Source organism: Pteropus medius, unplaced genomic scaffold, assembly GCF_902729225.1.
Source record: "Pteropus medius unplaced genomic scaffold, Ma_sr-lr_union100, whole genome shotgun sequence".
In the NCBI taxonomy this organism is placed as follows: domain Eukaryota; kingdom Metazoa; phylum Chordata; class Mammalia; order Chiroptera; family Pteropodidae; genus Pteropus; species Pteropus medius.
In genome coordinates, this window is record NW_024349799.1 from 3,988,340 (window position 1) to 4,009,574 (window position 21,235).

The 21,235-nt window shown below is 44.0% G+C and overlaps 1 long non-coding RNA gene across 2 annotated transcripts; it reads right to left on the reverse strand.

Annotated features, from left to right (window-relative positions):
• Positions 1-1,571: 1,571 nt before the first annotated feature.
• Positions 1,572-19,628, reverse strand: LOC120621146 (uncharacterized). Of its 2 annotated transcripts, none has more exons than XR_005658087.1 (3): positions 19,550-19,628; positions 9,861-10,038; positions 1,572-2,021 (listed from the first exon to the last, which is right to left on the reverse strand). It is a non-coding gene; the product is annotated as an uncharacterized LOC120621146 (long non-coding RNA). The 2 variants fall into 2 exon arrangements; XR_005658088.1 differs by lacking the exon at positions 1,572-2,021 and adding an exon at positions 9,498-9,568.
• Between the last annotated feature and the right edge of the window lie 1,607 nt (positions 19,629-21,235).

Consider the following 21,235-nt stretch of genomic DNA (forward strand, 5'->3'; position numbering starts at 1 on the left):
GGTGGCAAGAGCTACTTCTCCACAGCCACGAGGAACATTCCTTAGGGATAACACTGGTCAGGGAGGAAGGAACCTGACACATCCCTAGTTTATTTTTAGTCAGCAATTACAATGAGAGATTTTTTTAAAAAGAGTTACAAGAAATGATTTGCCTGTGTTCAGGAAGCTGGTAATTTTCCAATGTCCCCAAATAGGTAGCCTGGGAATTATATATAGCTGACTGACCCAGAGGGAAAAGCCAGTTGATTTAAAGGTCTGGTTCTTTTTTCCTTTTTGCAATATAGTGGTCATTGTTTTGGGTTTTGGTTTTGTTTTTAGCAAGTCTTTTGTTGACTCTGCTACTGACAGCATCATGGAAGCAAGAACAAGATTATTCATGTTTGTACCTGCTTCCGGCCCAGAGGACAGAGCCATACCTGCAGGCTACATCTTCCCTTAGGAATGACCATCTTCAGGGGGAAAAAAAATCATGTGACAACTTTGCCTGCCTCTGCTTCCTCACTCACAAAAGTCTTGTTGGGCTTGAGTGAGGACGACATTGTTCACACATGGGGAGGTATCCAGGCAGGGGTGGGGCTAACAGGGTCCCCCGAAGAGATTAGAATCAGAGGCTCCTGGGAAAGCAGGCCGGTTGTGTCTTGGCCTCTCTAATGAGGACAGGTGATTTGGTGGCTCTTCCTTCCCTTTTTTCTCTTCTCTCTCTGTCCTTTTCCCCTACCCAGACCCTATCACAGATGTGTCCATGTGAAACAGGGCCATGAAAAATGTCCTACTGCACCCAGAGGCACAGTCTGGGACCCCACCAGGCACAAAACCACCTTGTTTTGCCTGCACACGCTTTTTCCAAGAACGAGAAAAGCGTTTAGAGATCTTCACTGTGGCCCTGGCTCCCCCTGCCCCACACCACCCACACGACTTTGGGCCTTCAGTCCCCAGGTCCTCTGGTTCCCGCTTTGTGAAATGGCCAAACAATCCTGCTTCCCAGGGAGCAAGCACGCAGCGTGCCTCAGGAGAAACGAGCAACAAATATTTATAAATCTGTCACTGAGGTGTCAGCTGAAACAGCTGACGGGAGCAAAGCCTGACCCAGTCAGGGCCCGGACCCTCCGTGGGGCCTGCATCACCGCTGCCTCCCACCCACACCCCGACAGAGCAGGGCTGACTTCCAGCCTCCCTGTGGGGTGCTAGGCAACTTCTCAGCCCGTGAATTTCCTTTGGCACTTTGAGGCTCCCCCAGGAGGATTCTTGAGACCGCAGCAGGAAATGAGGAACATATTTTTAAATCAGAAGGGGGAAGCAATGTCTTTGTGTCAGATAAGTGGTCTGGATCCAGGGCTGAGAGACGGTGGCGCGTTTCTCCTCGCAGACAGCAGGTGCTCTTCTAGATGTGGTTATGGCAACAAAATAAATGATGGATAATTGCTTTTGTGACAACTTGCCAATTAAATTAGACTCAGCAGAATAACATAATGACAATTTGTTATGCTCCGGTGGGCACTAACATACCAATCATAATTAAATGCTATGACTGAAATAGAATACGGCTCGACACAGGAATATATAACCCCAATTCCCTCTCCGTGAAACATTATAGGTTGAGGCTTGATTTTAATTTCGGGAAGATAATGGCATTAGTGCATATGCGAGTAGGTTTGTGGAGAGGCCTGTGGTGAGGGGAGATGGGCCTGAGTGGGAAGACTAGGCCTGTGAGGAGATGCCCTAGGGGCTGAACTCCAAGGTCATGGGGAAGAGTGGGGGAGTGCCTGGCTAAAACAACAGTGCTTCACGGACTGCGCCTAGCCCAGCTGGGAGGAGAGGAGGAGGCCTCTGTCACTGGCTTCTGCAGTAACAGGGCCTGTGCTGCAGCAACTCCAAGGTCCTCGCACCAAAACGTTCCAAGGGCACGATCTTCAGCGAGAAGCTTGAGCTTACACTTCATGATCAAGGGGCGCTGAAAGCCTACTTCGTGCCAGGCATGTCCTTGGGAGTCTTCAACCGTAAGGCATTTTCTCCTCACGACTCTTAATGAAAGGGAGGAACCAGCGTCAGAGATAAGGGACCTACTAAAAGTCACAGTTAGTCAATCCAAACCCCGATTACCTGCCTTCAAAGCCCCTTCCTCTGTGTGTCCACCATGCTCTTCTCCCCACACCCTTGCTGGCCGCATGAGGCAGTTGTGTCAATAAACACAAGAGGAGGAAACACAAGCAGAGGCATAGAAGCAACCCCAGTGGGGGTGAAATGTCTGCCCAGGCCACATCCACCCCGCTGGTCACAGCCGATTGGGCCAGGAGAGAGTAGCTGACCCAACGTAGGCCAATCAGATTCTCCCTCTGGGAACTTCACAAGTAGGCTACTTCATTTCCATAAAATGGTCATAAATGTACACATCTGTCTCAGTCCATTTGAGCTGTTAGAGCAGAATACCATAGACTGGGTGGCTTATAAACAACAGAAATTTATTTCTCACAGTTCTGGAGGCTGAGAAGTCCAAGATCAACGTGCCAGTAGATTCAGTGTTTGGTGAGACCAACCTCGATCTTCTGTCTCACATGGCAGAAGGGCAAGGGAGCCTTCTTGGGTCTCTTTTGTAAGAGCACTAATCCCATTCACGAGGACTCCACCCTCAAGACCTCATCACCTCCTAAAGGCCCCACTTCCTAATATCGTCACATCGGGGATTAGGATTTCAACAAATGAAGTTTGGGGGGACATGAATCTTTAGTTCATCGCAATATCAATTTTATAAGAATTTCTCTATATTATAATACGTGCAGCATATAAAGACTACAACTCAACTATCAAAACTTGATATAAACAGGATATTCTGATAATATTAAGTATTAATCACATATTAAAATTTTTATATCTTTATTGATGTATTAATCCCAAACCATTCCATAAAAGTCTGGCAGTGGCTTTTTTAAAAATCAAAATCAAGCAACAATTTTTTTTTTTTTTAAGTTTAAAAGGAGGTTCTATGGAAATAAAAAGGACGATTGGGGTTTCTCTCTTTGTCTCTTAAAAACTCTACTGAGTTTTTTTAAATGTAATAATGCAAAAAAAATCATATCATACTGAAATGTTTAAAACAAAAATCCACCCTCATCAACCCCACTCCCCAGCCATGACCGCTGACCTTAACTCCGTGATATCCTTTGAGCCTTTTTTCCCTGCCTACACCAGCCTTTGAATATGAACATAGACCTGATGTACTTAGGATGATAAGCTATTTGGGATTTGCATCAAATAATCCACAAGTTGGGGAGACAACTGAATGGGATGGAAAAACAACAGCCAAGAGTTGGAAACTGTTGCAAACAAGTGATGGGACTACACAGGTCCATCATACTATCCTCTCCACCGTTGGCAAGCTTGAAATTCTCTGCAATAACAGCTTAAATTTTTAAGTACTGTTTTTTTTTAATGTTTAAAAAATGGAATCACGGTTTACGTAGTATTCTTCGATTTGCTTGTTTCTTTAACGACTTATCGTGGACATGGTTCCAAGTCTGTACAATGTAGAAATCAGCGCTGTTCTTTCTGACGGTTTTCCATTGTAAGGATATTCCACAATTTACCCAGCCTCTCTTACACTAACGAATTATTTGCATGAAGTATTTTTCTATAATAAATAATGCTAAGTAAACATATTTAGACAGGCATGTGTTCTTTCCTGAAGGGGAGTTTCTGGATGATAAATTCCTAAAAGTATATTTTCTGGGTCAAGGGGGATATGTGTTTTAAATTTGACTGATATTGCCAAATTCTTCTTCAAAAATGGTACAGCAAGTTGCAGTTTCAACCATACATGCCTTTGTATCTGTATCCTTCCAAACACTGAGTACAAACAATCTGGTTAACTTTTACTAGTTTTGACAAGGAAAACACATCTCATTTTGTTTTGATTTATGTTGTTTTAATTGTTGCTGAGGTTGAGCATCTTTTCATGCTTCATATGCCATGTGTGTTTCTTCTTCAGTCAGTTGCCAGTTCATCACCCTTGCTCATTTGCCCATGATATTTCTTTTACTTACTGATTTGTAGCAGCTCTTTGTATATTATAGATGTTAATCTTTTGTCCAGAATATAGGTTTAAAACATTTTCTTCTTTGAAATTCTTTAAATTTCACTTGTGGCATTTTCCACCATACAGAAGTTGTCGTCATTGTTTGATTTACGTGGTCATAACTTTCCCTGCTGTCTTCTGGGTTTCATGTCATATTCAAAAAGGCCCTATATTTTCTTCTAGTACTTACATAGTTTTAACTTTTATTTTTAGATTTTTAATCCATCTTTGGACTTGTTTGGGGTTTGGTACCAGATAGAGAATTAAATTAGAATTTTCCTTGAAAATTTTCCCTGTTCCCGACAGAGTTTATTTAATAATCCATCCTCTACTCACTGATGTGAAATGCCATCTTTGTCATATACACTAAGTCCTCACTTAACATCATCAATAAGTTCTGTGACTTCAACTGAAACAATGTATAATGAAACCAATTTTACCATAGGCTAATTATATAAACAAGAGTTAGGTTTCTATGGCATCTCATCTATATTACAATGAAACAACATTGAACAAAATGATGTCATTCAAGGACCTGCTATACTTAATACCCATACAAACACAGGGGTTTTTTTTCTAGATTTTCTATTGTACTCTCCTGGTCTAATTTCCTATTCCATACCTGTGTCATGCTATTTTAATTATCATTGCTTTATCATACATTTGATGGCTAGTAGACATACCACATTCTGACATTTCAAAATTTTATTAGCTATTCCCATGTATTTATGCTTCCAGGTGAACTTCATTACCAAATCTTTAAGTTAAAAATAAAAGCAGCAATGGGATCTGATTAGAATTTCCTTAATTATATATATATGTATCAAGTTGGGAAGGATCGTCCAAGACTCTTTGGGTGAAAGGGAAAAACAAAACTACCCATGGATGGCCACACAGACCCAAGATGCCACAGCCGGAATCCAGGAGGCTCAGGATCAGTCTTGGAATGATTCTGCCTCACACCCATGGTCCGCTCCAGTCAGACTGCTCTGTATTCAAATCTTGCTTTTTCTTCCTATTGGGCTTCAACTCTGATTCCTACCTGCATATGAGTTATTTGTTTCTCTGACCTTCCAACCACCTCCTCCTGTTCTCCTAGCCTGGTGTTGCTGGTCTTCTCTCACTTAACCTTTCTGCAATCTGCTCCTGCATGCAGGTGAGTGGTCCTGCCCACTGAAGAGGCCAGTAGGTTCAGGATTGGACCATGTCTTCAATACCATAATAACAGAAGGAAACTTAGGAATCTTCTAGCTCAAACTCTTTCCTTTGACTTTATTTCCATAGCACAGAAATCATGGAGAAATGACATTGGGGCGGAGGAATAAAATCATAGAATAACTGACAGGTTAGGGAAGATGTTTTGAATTTTTTTTAGCAGTAGTAACAGGTAACAACCTTCCCCAGTGTCCACCCTTCCTTGTGTCCTGCAGAGAAGTAGAAAGAAAATATTCTAGGACTATGTTGTCCAAGATTCCACTAGTTCCAGAAAAAGGCTGTTTTCATGATGACTGGGAAGGTTATCCTGGTCAAGTCGAAATTTCTACCACTTCCTGACATTAGATCTCCATAGATTTTTGACAGGGCCAGACCTAGGGTGAGGCAAGTGCCATTTGTATTTGAATGACCTTAAGAGTGACTGATTCCTTAAATTTGAGCCTTAGGTACCTCACTCGCATCTCCCTAGTCCCAGCCCTGGAGTTTGATCCCTTGTGGTCCTCTGCCAGACTCCTTCCATAACCATTCAAGCTCCTGGGACTATCAGCTGATAATGGCTCACAGCTGCATCCCTCACTATGAATTACTCTGGCCATAGGAAACTGCCTTGCCCAAAATTACACCCCCTCCAGCGGGCAGTCTATGGCCAAGGACTAGCTGAGGCAGGGATACAAATGCCCAGCCTCCTTGTCTCAATTTGGAAGAGCTTTAAAGAGCGATGCCAGCTCCAGAGCTCCAGAGCCTCAGTACCTCCCCCTCTCCACACACACACACACCAATCAAGAAGCGCCATGCTTGGCAGGCCTTATCAGGTTCTAGAGGAACCATAGTTCATCTTTGGAACACTACTCTAACCCATTTACTGGGTAACACAGAAGGCCGCCAGCTTTGAGTGGAACCCAGAGCAGGAAGGGGCTCTGATCAGGTTCAGGCAGCCCTGCCTCTTGTGCTGTATGACCTGGCAGGCCTGATGGAACTAGTGGTATCTATGGTGGGAAAAGACACAACGTGGAGTTTCCGGCAAGCTCCAGGAAGAGAATAATGTTATCGATCCCTACGGTTCTGAAGCAAGGCATGACATCTGCAGGAAAAAACTATACAGACCATTTCAAAAGCACGTCCCAGATGCTGGAGGTCCCTGATACAGATGAAATTTCTGACCTAGTGACACCAAGTGACCAAGCAACCCTGAGATGCCCATCACAAACTGGTTTTTGTCAGATCTACCCAGTCACCAGGGCAGGCAGGTCCAGCAGAGATCCGTCATAAGATGAAAGTGATAAATTCAGGATCAGCATGAGTAAGCTGCAAAAACAGATAGCCCAGACTCCCATGTCACACGCCAGTGTTACCCTGGCCCCTCTCCTCATCTCACACCTATGGCTGCATGAGGGGTCCCTTGTGGCCAACTGACAGAGGAGGAAAAATTCCCAGCCAAGTTCATAGATGGGTCAGCTCAGTACATGTCAGTGTGAGCCATGGCTGCTAGTACTCAGTAGAGGCAGGAAAGAATAGGTTTGGCACACAGATGATCCACTGGGGCATTTCTTGGTGTTTTCATATCCAATTTTAATGAGAAATGGACCAGTACAGCATCCGAGCCTTAAAAAGAGCATGGTAACTAAATGATCAAAACCCTCGGAAATGAGAGTCTGAGTCATCCCACCAAACGAGTCACTTAGACCAGCACAGAAACTAGCCAAGGGTAAGAAGAATCTAATACGGAAGGAAAGGGGGCATATCAGTTAGAATCTTGAGATCAAATGAGTATCAGGGGCTGTCGTTTGTCCCATTAATCCTTCTCTTGTCAGTTTACCAAGGAAACAATCCACAATCCTAAAGAAGCCATTAGTGATGGGGCAAACTTACTATGAGAAGCAAATGAATCTGAGCAGCTCAGAGGATGGTCCATCATGGATACTGTATGCCGAGATCCTACTCTTCAGGGCCACATGCCCACCCCTCAGCTGCTGAGACTATCAGCTGCTGATGGCTCAGAGCGTCCTCTCTCACTGGAAATTGCTTTTACCCAAGGTATATCCTCTCCCAGAAACAGCCCTGGCCAATGACTGGCTGATGACCAGATGCAAAAGCCTAGCCCCCTTACCTTGGGATAACTCTGAGGGACCATCCCACATGCAGAGCTCCCTGTATAATTAGCTGAGGTCTCCATGGCAACCATTTTGGGATACATCTTCTCCCTCTGCCTGGTCCTGCCTTCCTTGTCCCCTTATAGGTATATCTCCAAGAACACTCCTAACTAAAGTTCTGCATGCAGCTCTCCATCTCAGAGTCTGCTTCTAGGGGACCCAACCCAAGGTATCCTCCAAGCTCGGGCCAGGATATTGAGAGACTTGAACGATGCTGAACTCCAACAGTTGCACAGAGATCAACCGATCAATAGTTAAGCCTTAGATCAATCTTCAGGTTGGTTATTTCCAACCTGTCCCCTCTCACCAGCATTCAAGGAAACTACCCAAAGAAGGAGAAATGCAGCATAAACCCCCCTTCACTGATGACTTCCACTCATGTGCCCTTTTTCCTCACTTAAAATCATATGACTTGGAAAATTTTTAAATAATAATAGTAAAGCCTTTAGCAAGACAGGGACAAATCTAGGGACCTCTGCTAGGGAACATGACCAAGGTTATCTCTCAGAAGGGAAAGAAAGGGAGATTAGCAGTTATGATATCTATGGGGGGGGTTCCGTGTTATACAGTAACATTTTTAGTAAGTGACAGAGTAAACGTAGAAAACAGGCTGATTGATTGACAGACAAAGCAATTTTTAATCTGGACATCTTTAATAAATTCTGCAATGCAGGATTATCAATCTTATCTCACCTGGATTTCTACCCTTCACAAGGAGATGGTCTTAATTTTAGAGGCCGGAATAGGTGGCTTTTCTATCAAAAGGCTCACTGTAAATGGCCAAGCTCCAGCAATCCTGAGTCAGTCCTCGGGAGTGGTAATTTTAAAATAGAAGGTTGTATGCCTCCCCTTTTTGCAGGAGAGGGGTATGGTATGTTTTCTGTTTTCTATTTTTAAGACTTTTCGGTCAATTTGTCTAAAGGTATTTCTTATGTCCATATTAATAATGAAATTCAAATTATAATTTTTTAAAGTCACAAAGAAAAGTTAAAATTCTATCTTTGATATGCTTTGTTGAAAATACACATATTTAGGATAGGAGAATGTCTTTTCTAGTTTGCCTAATACCACGCCAAGTGAGATTTCCATATGGAATTCTGCTGCCCGGAATTTCTTTCTTCTTTGTGGGGCAGGAGGGTGGAGTAGGAGAAGAGAATGGTGGCTAAATTGCTGCATATTTGTCCTATAACAGCTTCTTTTTTATTGCTTTACGTTCTCTGAAAATAGCCGCAAGCTCATTTTTTATTTATTTAAACATAACAAGGAACAAAAGTCATTTATTGTCTGTAGTCTGATGGTTTCAATATCTAAAGTCTTCTCGGATCTGCTTCTATTGCCTGTTTTTGCTGATTCTCACACATGGAGTCATGTTTCCTTGTGTTCCTGGTCATCATTGACCATAGTCCAGTATTTTAAAAATTCTTTATAGGAATAATATGAGGCCTTATGTAAAAGCACCTATGCCCAGAGATCTGCTTCCCTAATGTACTGGAGACATACCAGTCTGGGCCCACCTTAAACCAATTCAAAGGCCTCAGGTTTTCTGAACTGAGATAATCTGGGTAATAGGAACCCGGATTGTAATTCCACATGAAGACTACTCCACTTCCATGTCACCCTCACCTGAGGAAGTAGCCCTGGGGGTTCCAGCTTACTGTGGAGAGGGCCCCCTCTCCTCGGGCTGGATCCTGTCTTCCATTCTGTCTTCTCTGCCCAGAGGGCTGTGAAACTATCCAGGATCAGCAGCCCTTAGGGCAAAAGTGGCCTCTGAATTCACTCACCTCTCTGGTTCCTATTCTTCTCTACGTGTTGACCTAGTCGTTTTTTACTGCCTTGTCAGCAATTTAATGCTATTTAAGATTTCAAAAAATATTTTATGCAGCTTTTATAGTTGTCTCCAGTGGGAGAGTTGGTGCAAAGAGTTTAGCCCACTGTTGCTACGAAGTCTCATCCTGTAAGCCACTCAAGAAATCATTGATTCAGACCCAATTTGGGACCCTACTAATACCTGAAGTTTGATTTCTGTGCCTTAAAACAAAATAATCAATTTTCAACAAACGCATCTTTAATTGTGCTCATTTAGGTCTGCAGTTCACACAAGCACTGGTTTAAGGTCCTCACAGGAAGCGGAGATCTGGAGGTGGGAAAGAAAGATTGTAAGAGTCACCCCAGCATCAGGCTCACTGGCTCTGTCACTGAGCAGTTGTGCAACCTTGGCCAATAACAGCAGCTCTTGGCTGGTTTCCTCATCTGGAAAATGAGAAGAATAATAATAATGCCTATCTCACAATGGTGTCGTATGGATTAAATGAGATTAAAAAACGTATGCAAAGCCTTTAGCACAATGTTAAGTGTCCGATAAACATGATAATGATTATTATCCTTAGGATGCTGATGTCCTCAAACACAAACACACACATACTCACCAGACAACCCCCTCTTTCTCACATGTGCACACAGATCTAGTGGAGAACCATGGCCTTAATGATGATTTGAATAAATCACTCGATTCGGAAGTTCTGGTTGCTAAGGACGTCATTCTGAGGGCCTTAGAGGCAGGCCTCCTGGATTTTGTCTCCCTTAGCTCATTCTATGACCTACAAACTGAAAGGACAACGATAATTCAGATGTGGACAGGGCCTGGAGACTGCCCCGTCCCCCCGCCCCCGATATAAGGTACCCCTGCAGCCACGTGGCAAGTTGTGCTGTTGCGATAAAGCAGAGGCTGTTTGAAAATAATCAAAAATTCTCTCAGGAAGCCCAATTATATTTTTACATCAAGAATCAAAATGCTGGTGCCGCAGCCTTCAGCCTATCATTCACGAACCTTTTATCCTGTAATTAAGCCAGATCTGCTGCTGGGCTAATTCTTCCCTGAATGACACCACCCTTTGAGCCAGCCCGTATGCCGGCAGAAGACTTCACTCTGATGATCTATTACACCAATACATCACTGCGGTGAGCTGCCTCCTTAATGATTTATCCATAACACATCATCAGAGTGAGGCACACTCATAATATATTGCTCAATAAGTCTGCGGTGGCCAAGGGGGAAAGCCACGAACAGCGGCCGAGTCGGTGCCCTTACACGGTTGGTGTCAGCGCGCGGGGCACATGCCGGGTTCTTCCCTCCTAAACAAACGTTTACATAGGTGGGAGGGATCCCATGCCAGTGGGCTTTTAAAACGTGAAGAACCACGACCCTAAGAAAGGCCTATAAATCCAGAGCACAAAAGGCCCTCAGTGGGTAATGGGGTCGACTCCTCTAAGCCTGTCAAATAGAAAGCATTTTCTTTAAGCTCTTACTGAGCAGAAGGCCAGGGCCACTGCACTGCACAACTCCAAGGGGTGCCATCAACTGTAGTCTGTGCAAGTGGTGCCTCCTAGAGTCATGCAGCGTGCAGCCTGAGCCACCTCTCGTGGCAGCCCTGGTTAAGAGCATGCTCCCTGGTAGAAGACTGCCTCGTTTGAATCAAGGTTCTGGGAATAGCAGTTCTGTTTCGTAGGGTCACCGTGAGATCGGACAAGATAATGTATGGAGTGCACCTATCATGTAGGAATCACTCGGCAAATGTTAGCCATGACTGATAGCAACCTCAACAAATCCTGAGAGCTCATAAACCTGTGGGTCCAGGGGTAGGGTAGCAGACAGCCCCTGTATGCTGCGCTCTTCATTCTGTGGGGCCCTAATTTTTATATATTTATATCCTGCTTCATTCAAAAGGAAAAGGAAGGCAAATGGACAAAAGAATGCTTACAGAAATATATACTGGGATAAAAACAGCAGCTGGGGACATTTGGGCAAAGGGTAAGAAAGATTAAACAAAGTTTAAGCAGAAGCAGTGCACAAAAACAACACCAAGGATGAGCCAGGGTGGGAGCAATGGGCACACTTACACACCAGGGCGGGAGTGTGAGTCGGCACAACCACTCTGGAGAGCAACTTGGCATCGCCCAGAAAGCTGAGGCTGGGTGCACCCCACAGCCCTACGATCCCACTCCTAGGTGTATGCCCTGCCTCGGAGGAACTCTTTCTTGCATATATGCACAAAGAAATAGATATAATAATGTTCCCTGCACACGACATCCTAGAGACAGCAAAAAACTGGAAACAAATGTCCACCAGCATGGAATAAATATGGAATGATTAAGTTATTTAATCTTCATATCAACTCTATGAGGTAGGTGTTATCATTGGCCCCATTTTAGAGACGAGGAAACTGAGGCACAGAGGGGTTAAGTAATTGCCCAAAATTACAGAACTAGTAAGTAGCAGAGCTAGGATTTGAACCCTGGCAGTCTCACCCAGGGTTGTTCTCTTAAACATTACCTAATTATTTGTCTAGTCTTATAGTAAAATACAAATTATGAGTTAACTAGAGCTACACGTGTCAACACAGGTAAGTTTCAAAGTAAAATTCTTGAGTAAAAAGAAATTACAGAGGGATACATGTAGTATGAAACCACTTATATAATGTTTTAAAACATGCAAAACAATACTGCATGTTTGTTATAGATGCATACATTTGGAGAAAAAATATTGTTTTTTACATGGAATGAATAAACACCAACTCCAGGCAGACATTTACCACCGGGGTGGGGCAGAGAAAGAATGAGATCAGAACTGGATACACAGAAGGCTCTATTTGTATTAAGTTTTACGTCTGAAGATGGGTGGTAGGTACGTGACTGCTTGTTATACACTCTCTGTAATTTTTGTATGCCTGAAATATTTCATAAAAATCAAAGTAAATGCCATCATAATCTCCTATGTCAGAGCTGCACATGATTATAAATTTAACTCTGAATATCCTCACAGCCAAAAGCTAAGAGGGAAGCTAAGATAGTAAGTTTGCCAAGACCACGAAAGTAAGCCATCCCAGTTGTTCAGAAGCAGTACAGCTCTTATTCGAATCAAGATGTGAGAGAAACTTCTCCCATGGCCTTCATAGTGCAAAAGGTGGTTAATATCATTCCTACAGTAAAAACAAAAGGGAGCATCATACAACTGCTTCCTAGTGTCCCTCAGTGCATGCCAATGGCTTCACATCACAGCGGGACTCAGAAGAAACTACTCTGTGAGAGATCCTTCTCGATTGCCAGTGTCTGGGGACATTTCCAGAAGAACAGTCCTGAGTAAAGCAAGAGGGAAGCAGGCAGATCCTGGGGCTAGTGCCTGGAGGGGCATGAGATTACCTTAACTCTGGGCAGGACTTGCTCAAGCTCCTGCTCCTGGTTCTGGGACACAGAGCTGTGGACACACCTTCCAAGTACTCCATGGCCTTATAAGATGGAGCGGTTCTGGCCCTGGAGTCAGAAGGCACCAGTTCTATCTAGTGCTGCTCATCATCACCCTAACTTCTTGGACCCTGGATCCATCCAACTGTCTATTTAAACCTCTGGTTCTTATCCTCATCTGACAAAGTAGGGAGTCAAGAGGTAGCTGATGAACAAGAAATGGAGGCATGAGTATTTTATGTAATTGTAATACTGTGATTTGTAATAAGAAATATGTACTGGTCGGTCCCCAGCTCCTGACTCAGGGCTCCTTAAAATCCCTTGAAGGTGCTGGGAGAGCAGCGCCCCCGCACAGGCAGGGAAGCTCCACGCCCGTCCCCACTTACCTTGCCTCACACATTTCTTCCATCTGGATGTCCATGTATATCTTTTATAATATCCTTTAATAAACTGAAAAATGTGTTTCCCTGAGTTCTATGAGCTGCTCTAGAAAATTAATCAAACTCAAGGCAATAAGGAATGTTAGAACCTTTGATTTATAGCCAGTTGGTCAGAAGCACCGTTGACAACCTGGGCTTGTGACTGTCATTTTAAAGTGTGTGTGTGTGTGTGTGTGTGTGTGTGTGTATTTAGGGGGTAGGGAGCAGATAAATAGTGTCAAAACAGAATTAAATTATAGGACACCCAGCTAGTAGCACAGAGAGTTGCTTTTTGTGGGGAAACCCCCATATATTTGGTGACAGGAAGAAGTGTTCTATGTGAGTAGTAAAGGAGATTCACAAAGAAGAAACAGTAGGTTAGAACTGGATTTTTTCTACATAGGAAGATAGAAAACCAAGTTTTCCCCTTACAGTAATGCTCCCAAAGCAGAGGAACCATATTAGTTTCCTAGAACTGCCATAACAAATTGCCACAAATCGAGTGGCTTAAAACAGTAATTTATTCTTTCACAGTTCTGGAGGCCAGAAGTTCGAAATCAAGGTTATCAGATCAACAATCATGGTATCACAGTGCTTATGTTCAAGTGACCCTTATTTTACTTAATAATGCCACATTCACGTGAACTTTTCTTATATTATTATAATTGTTCTGTTTTATTAGTAGTAGCTGTTGTTAATCTCTCTCCACGCCTAATGTATAAGTTAAACCTTGTCGCAGGTGTGAATGTAGAGGGGAAAACATAGAATATGGGGATTGGTACTGTCTGCAGTTTCAGGCATCCACCAGGGGTCTTGGAACAAACGAATCCCCTGTGGATAAGGAAGGACTGCGTCACTCCCATCTCTGCCTCTGTCTTCGCAAAGCCGTCTTCCCTCTTTGTGTGTATTTCCAAATCTCTCTCCTTATAGGGACTCCAGTCATTGGATCAAGGGTCCCCCAATCCATGATGACCTCACCTTAACCTGATCACATCTGCAGAGACCCTATTGCCAGATAAGGCACTGGCAATTAGAACTTTGCCATATCTTTTGAAAGGACACAATTCAACCCAAAAGAGAACCTGCATAAGTGTTACTACACAGAGGAACTAAAGTGAAAATATATAACGAAGAAAGGAAGAGAGAATCTAAGTTAGCTAAACCCTCATCAACCATAGCAGAAAGACAAGAGACAATGACTGCAGTTGGTAGAGCAAGAAGTGGTGCCATAAGCTGATTGTTTGCGTGAAGGTAATCACCTGGAGCCTAAAGACTGAAGTGACTAACAGTGGTTGGCCCTAGGCACAGGCCTGGGGTAGGAGGAGCTGGAGGGTCTGTTCAGAAGACTGTAGGGAAATTTGAATATGGACTGGTTATCGGATGATATTAAGGAATTACAGTTAATGAGCACTTTGTTAGGCTTAATAATAGTATTATGTTGGTTTAAGAAAAGGTCTTATTTTTCAGAGAAGCAGGCTGAAGCCTTGAGTGACAAGTCATGTCTGGATTTGCTTTAAAATCCTTCAGGAAAGTACAGTAAAGAGAATATAGTTAATACTATAAAAACCATGTAGAGTGCCAGGTGGGTACTAATCAGGGAGATCACATCGTAAATTACATAATTGTTTAACTACTATGCTGTACACCTGAAACAAATATAAAATAATATTGAATATTAACTGTAATTGAAAAAAATTTTAAACCTCAAAAAATAAAAGAAAAAGAAAAAATAATAAAATTCTTCAGAAAAATATAGATGAGCAAATACGACAAAATATGAATAATAGTTGAGTCTACATGATGAACATCTGGAGGATTATTTGCCCTCTCTACCTTTATGAGTGTTTCCATAAGCAAAATTTAAAAAGTGAAAAGATTTTAAATAAGTATGCAATCAGTCTTGGAGTGTGTTGCTCTCCCCACCTTTGCAGCTCTTCTCGGACCTGTAGACACAAAGAATAGCCTTTCTGAGGTCTTGTAGTTCAACGCCCTTATTTTACAAACAGTTAGAAAGGTGTAATGATGTTCCAAGTCACGAGCCAATCAGTGGATGAGCTGGGGTCTCCAGGAGCCTCATCCAGGGCTCCATCTACTGTCCCATGCCATCATCTGCCTCAGTTTGGGGCTAATAGAGCTATTTTTAAATGTCAGTAAGCAATAGTGGAACACTCAGTTCTTTTTTTTTTTTTTTTTTAATGCAGATATTGCCTATGAGTCATTGAGTTCTTATATATAAGTAATCTTGATTATATCCTGAAAGTTTTATTCTGTTCCAAGTGACAGTGAAGTACATTCAAGTCCTTTAGATCTTAGAGTAACCCCTTTGGGGCTTAGCAATGTATGTCAGCTGAGCAATAAGCATCTGTCATCTATCTTTCATTAATATTAATTACAAGTGGATGACAGCTCAGAGAAACTAAGTCCTGCAGATGAGATTTTCCTAAATTTGACCTTCTTGACTTTACAGGTATTCAAAGTGGTTCTTTTAAGAAGCCAGTCTAGGCACTTCAGTAATCAAGAGGGAAAGTATAAATCTTGAGAGCATGCTGTATTGGAGGTTAGTTGCCCAGAAAGCCAGGAAAGTCATGGCCAGAACGCTACAGGACTAAGGAATATTCTGGTGTTCCAGTGCCTTTATCTGCCTGCAGCTCAAGTCCCTAGACCCCTCCTACCTATCTGGCCAGTCTCCCGCAGCCCCCTTTTCTTCTCTCAATCCGAAAGTGGGAAAGTTAGGAATGTGGCAGCATTGCCAAAGACAAGCTTTGCCTTCTTAGGATTTAAATGGGAATTTTTCTGGGACTAAGATGGCCACCTCTTGTTCTAACCTCAGGGGCCCAGCGACTATGGGTGGACGGGGACACCAGAAGTCGGGGCTCAGGCACACTTGCTGAGGTGAGCCAGACCAGAGGTGCAAAGCCCTCCCTTTCCCCAGTCTGAAAAGGGGAACCCTGCCTATACTGTGAAGGTCCAGGCGTGGTGGTAACACAAGACGTTGTCCCTTGAGTTATACCTTCAGGGAGCTAGAAGCCTTGAGGAACCAAAGTGACATATACGCCAGGGCAGGGAAATAGTTCCCAACAGGAAGCCAGGCCTGAGGACGGGGATAAGCTCCAGGAGGCCGGGGAGGCCAAGCCCGCTGCCGAGATGGAGCAGGGCCATTTCACCTCACTTGGCAGGAGTCGGGGAAGTTGGTAATAAAACTCACAAGCGTCTTTTATCCGTGTTTAATACTCAAGAGACAACCCTGAACATGCTTAGGGTTTAAACCAAGCACCCCAGGATGGGGTTCGAAGGACAGTCTGGCATTTCCTGCAGAATCTTGTAGCAGAAACTAAACCAGTCATCCTGGCCGGCTACTGCTCCTTTTCTGAGTTTGTGACCCCTGGCTCTGCTCTTTTTGTAGTGAAAGCTGGGCACCGGCAGCTCCACAGCCATTTTCTTCACCTTTATTTTGTGTAACTGTAGCAGGCTTGAGAGTTTACAAAGTTCTGCCACAACCAGCATTTTGTTTGGGTTCTGCACCGCAAAACATACTTGCTGTGGATATTATTATCCCTGTTTTTAGCCATTCACTCGTTTATTCATTCACTCAACAAATACACTTTCAAAGATCTATTAGGCTCCAGACCCTGTGCTGAGACTGAATTGGGGACTTGCCCAAAGCCACTGTCACATAGTCACACAGGGAGTGAAAGGGCCCAGTCCTTTCGACTGAGACCTAGAGAGAAAAGGGGCCAGAGCTCTTTCTCAGTAATGCACCTGGGCAATGCACCTTAGCACTTGTGTTCCTCTGGCCCACCATCCCAGGTGACCAGAGTCAGAGGGGTCCTACAGTCCGTCTGCAGACCAACCAGGGTCAAATGGAGTGAGAGGGGTGCAGGACACCGGGAAAGACATGAATAGATCTTTCTGGCCCTCCAGACCTTTCTCCCATCGTACCCACCATTTCAGCCCTAGCATCACCCCTGCCCTTCACTAGGAGGATGACCAGAGGGAGTTCCAGAAATTCCTGCCCCAATTGCTGAGGCTCCAGAAACAATGTCTCTGAGGTTGGACCCATTTTCTTTGTTAGGTCCCTAGGTATTGACTCTCTGGCTTCTCTCCACAAACTGGGGTGCAGGGGGAGAAAGAAAAAAGTTTACCACAAGGCAGGTGTGGCAGCCTGACCCTGCCTGGCCATTTCCTGCTGGAATGAGTTCATTCCTGACTGTCCACCTGAAGGACTCTCCAAACTAACATCAGTTGTTTCATAGCTTGCCAACCAATTAATGTTTTTCCTTATATCTGTAGCTTATATGTGTAGGGATAACAAGACTGCATAAAACTGCCTGTTATGTTACAATCGGGGCTCAGCCTTTGGATAAGAATCCGCTGAGCCTGTGTCAGCAGCAATAAACCCTGCTTCCTGCTTATAGCCTTGGTGTCTGGTCTCTCTGTTCAAGAATCTCGCAACACAGGCAGGGTGAGCATCAATGAGGAAGGAAAGAGATAAAGGCAATGTCATTAAGATACTGGTTTCTACTACACACACACACGCGCACACACACACACAATCTAAGAAATAACTAAATAAAAGCAAGTTTTTCAGTGAAAGCTACCAGTACTGGTAAGTTCCAATAATGAACAAGTTCCCAGGACGTTCTTTGGTTTCCTCCCTTGTCTTTTTCTCTAATCGATTGATTGCTTTGGTGTGAAGAAGATAAAGAAAATAGTAACTAAGAGGAGGGGCTGAGAAAACTGGCGTCTGGTAAAAAGGTACACCATACCATTTTTACATTTCTTCATTTTAATCTAATGCACATTCGTCTCCACCCCGTGAGAATCAACAGTTGCCGAGCGCTTTCCAAGCACTGAGAGCGAAGAAGACTGACTCGTGCCAAGAACTTTGTTCACGCTCTCCTTTCATCCATGTAACAACTTGATGAGGTAGATGTTAGTATTCCAGTTTTACAGATAAAGAATTGAGGCTCAAGTTATTCACCAACTCGCCTAATGTCACGAGACAAAGCAATTGATCAAGGTTTCAAATCCAGGTCTGTCTCTCCCAGGCCTGGGTTTTTTCCACTACTCAGCACTGCCTCCCTGCCCGCACCGTTCTCCCCACAGCAAATTCACAGATGTGTCATTGACTGGAGAAGGTAAGAAAACACTGCTCTGGGCAGAGTCTCCAGGGGCTCAGCACAGTTAGCTCCTTCCGCTCCTGCTCCTATTATGTTGCAAACAGAGCTGGTTCCCCGGCCCGCGCCTCCCTCCCCCCCTCCCCCACTCCCCCCACACACACCCACCCCAAGGCCTTTGTCATTTGTCCTGCAGCCTAACTGCTCCCAACTCTACCCTACCCCAGACACCCCAGGACCTCAGCTTCCTAAATCTCAGCCAGAACATTATTTTACAAGGACACTCGCCAACCTTGAAAGGCAAGGTACCCCGAGGCAAAGAAATAAAATTATTGTAGTTGAACGGCATGAGAGTGCAGCGCCATCTAGTGGTTCTGGGGCTAATCGTCCCAGTCAGTGACATTTTCAAACAATCAATATCTCATTATTAACCATAATCACAACCTGATGTTTACTTTTGGAGAAATGTTCAGTAACAAGGGATGCACATGCACTTTTCTGCATGTTTCAGAGGTCTGCGATCCTAAATGCCACAATGACTATTAAACAGTGTCCTGCCCGTGAGCAAACAGGAGGGAGCAGGGATTGATTGTATATCTTTTTCATCTAAGCTGCTCACGAAAAACAAAGCATCTGTTGAAGCCACTGACCTTTCACTAACTGCTGGAAGGAAAATGCTTGATAAATAATAAAGAGACCACTACTGGATGTTGCTTAGAACCATCTTTTAATTAAAAGAACTGAGCCACTAGAAGGTCAGGTGACTGACATTTAAGTTCCAGTCCAAAAAAAGCATCCATTGAGGGTAAAACTAGACCTAAAATGTAATTTCATTGTCAGCTAGCAGTCAACAAAAACCTCCTCTCTGTAATCTGCACAGATGGCAGGGGGGCGGTGGCGGCGACATTTTGTAGGGGGATATAACACTTAACTTCCTGCCTCCTTTGCCTTCCCCTAGCAACCTTTTCATTTTTGTGCTGCAGCAATAACCACTTGTCTGGCTCAGCATCTCCACAGAAACTGCTCCAGTGCTGGGCTCATCCAATCAGAGACCTGCCTGCCACACTGAGCGCTACCCTAGGAATGACATGAAAGCCATTTCCTGTCTTTTCCACAGGAGAGTAAGTGCCCTTCCTCCAACAGCCAAGGTGACCTCAACCAAGTTGCTCACTGAACCTGCTCAAGCATCCATGTCACTGAGCACCTTCGAAGGCTCAAAGCACATGACTAACCTAGCCAGTCAGTCCTGCACCTTTTGGCTGTTCTGGAATAGAGCTCAGGAACACGGAGATCAGGAACAAATAATAAGCTCACCCCCTCCCACACACACACCCGACTCACCTCCCTTGTTCGTAGCTCCACAGTCCTCTCACTGAGGCTAACTTGCTTTCACATCATGTCATATATCCTAGCTTCTATGAAGTCAGGAAAACTGTTAGCCCAGTTCTGAGTCAGAACTGGCCATAGCTGAGAGCCAAGAAGGATGGATGAGGCTACACACCCCTGGCGTGCCTTGTCTGGATTCCCAAGAGCAGAGGCAGGTACCAGGGCTAGCCTCAGAGAAAATTTTATCATCCCACTGGAACAACTTGGTTTTAAAAAAAAGGAATCCATTGAACGTTTTTAAGTGGCAAGCCATCATTTATTTAGAGAAAGGGTATCGCTTTAACAAAATTAGGAATCCCTTGGAGGCACAGATTTTTCTGTAAAACCACTTTCATTATCCAAGAACACGACACTAAATATTAAATTACTAAAAGAATCGGGCTTGCCTTTTAAGGGCACATGATCGAGGATCGGGTCTACCCAACAAAAGCAAAGGAAACACTATAAAACCCGGTGAATCCAGGACAGCTTAAATGGGCCTCGCTATTTAGATGATGGAAGATGTGGGCCCTGTTTCCTTTGCTGGCTTTCTTGTTCCTCCTGCCCTTTAACTGAGAGCATCCACCTGGCTCAGCCTCCAACATCTGTGTCTCTCTACACTCCCCTGGGCGAGCTCATTCGTTCTGGCTCCAATGCTTCGCCTGAGCTGGAGATTTCCTCCCCTTCTCCCAGACATCTAATTCATATCTCTGTCTGCCACCTGGAAGTTACACCATCGCCTCTAACTCAGTACATTAAGAGCTGAAGCTCTCTTCCCCACCTTGCTGTTAGTGATGCTGCTCTTCTGGTCACTCAGGTTTGTAACCTTGGAATCTCTGCCTCTAACTGGAATGGCTGCTGAAAGACCAAAGCCTCTCTGACATGTCTCCTCTTCCCTCCCTCCCTGCCCATTCCCGAAGCCACATTCTTCATATCACATCTGGCAAATCTTCCTTTGACCCGACACTGCTTTCATGTTACTTCTCTGCTCAAACTTGCTTATACCCAGCTGAAGTCCTCTCTGTAGTCACTGAGGCCACCATGATCAGATCCCATCCTATCTGTTCAAACCTGTTTCCCATTACTCTTTAAAAGAATAATAAAAGCACCTATCATATATATTACAAATGAGTTTTGCATTCATTACCTCAGTTCTCACAATACTAACTGGAAGCCAAAGTGGCAGTGATTATCCTTATTTTGTAGTCTGAGAGACGGTGACAAGCAAAAGGTCACGTCAATAAACACTGGAGTAACCAGAACTAGCACCCAGATCTTCAGACATGTCTTACACAAACTTCACTGTAACCTGGATACGTGCCTTCCTGGGCTTCAGCTCAGCAAACCCACACGGAGGGTCTGCTCTTCAAAGGTTATGTGTAATGCTTCAGTGGATACAAATAAGAATTCGCCCTTGTTTACCCTCTAAAGTTAAGAGAGAATAGTTACCTCTCTGGAACGTAAGAGCGGGGTAAATCATGCAGGAGTACAGTGGACCAGGTGTGCCAACTGCAGTTAAGTGTGGGAGTGCAGCCTGGAAGGGGCTCGAGAAAGGGCTCAAGACTTGAATGTTAGGTAAAATTTCCGAGATACTGTTCGAAAAGGACAGTGAAGGTATGGTTTCTAAAGACCATGGTGTCAGGGAGGGTGCTCCTGGCAGAA